Here is a 994-nt window from a genome sequence, read left to right as displayed (position 1 = left end):
GCGCCAGGGGGCGGGGCCAGGAGCGCCGCGGCCACGCCCCGCTGCCGCGCAGCGCGAGTAAAACCATTGAAATAACAATAAAATAACACGAGTTCTGATAAGCAATAAAATAACAATGCAAATTGATAAAAATTAAATAATACAAGAATAAATAGTAATACAAGAATAAATAGTAATACAAGAATAAATAATAAAGTAATAACAAAAATAAAATCATAAAAATAATAAAAGTTAAAAAAAATAATGAGTATTGAATAAAAATAATGAGTATTGATATTATTATTAATAATACACTCTAGCGAAACTATTATCCCAGTGCAGAGCTTGCATCTCTCACTCTTCCCACACAGAGGCTCTTGGCTAAGCGAGATTGAACTGTGCCTTTATTCACTTATGAATTATAAATATATATATATCTGCACACGAACACCAAGGAGGCATCACTTACATAAGCCCAACGGGCTGCGACGGCTTCGGCTCCTCCGCCTGAAGCACCAACACGGTGAGCGGGGCTGCCGGCAGCCGCCGCGCCGCCGGCTCCCTGTGTCCACCGGCTCCCTGCGTCCGTGCGTTGTTGACTCAGCAGGAAATCCTGCTCAAAGCCATGCAAAGAGCCATGGGCTGTGGGGAGGAGGATGGAGAGCCTTCCTCCCCTGTGCAGGGGAGGAAACGCTGCGGGGCAGCGTTAGCGCAGAACCCTCCTCCTGGATTCCATTCGTGCTTGGGAGGCGGAATAAATAGCGGATAACAATCCCTAGAAGCTTATCTAATGAAGAGGCTAATGCATTTGCTATCTCTAAGTGAGTCTTTAGCCTCTGCGACGGCAAATACCTCTCTCCCGTGGGGCTGGCGGGCGAATGAGCGCCCGTGGAAGTGGGGCAGCGGAGAACTTCTCCCTGAGGATGAGCCTCCTCCTTCAGGGGAAGGAGAGGGACTCCTGTAGGGAAGGATCCAGAGCGAGAACCAAGCTTAAGCAGGTCACAATTCTTGGCTA

This window comes from Nothoprocta perdicaria, unplaced genomic scaffold (genome assembly GCF_003342845.1).
Source record: "Nothoprocta perdicaria isolate Ctin4 unplaced genomic scaffold, notPer1 scaffold_66, whole genome shotgun sequence".
Lineage (NCBI taxonomy): Eukaryota > Metazoa > Chordata > Aves > Tinamiformes > Tinamidae > Nothoprocta > Nothoprocta perdicaria.
This window is presented reverse-complemented; position numbering follows the sequence as displayed.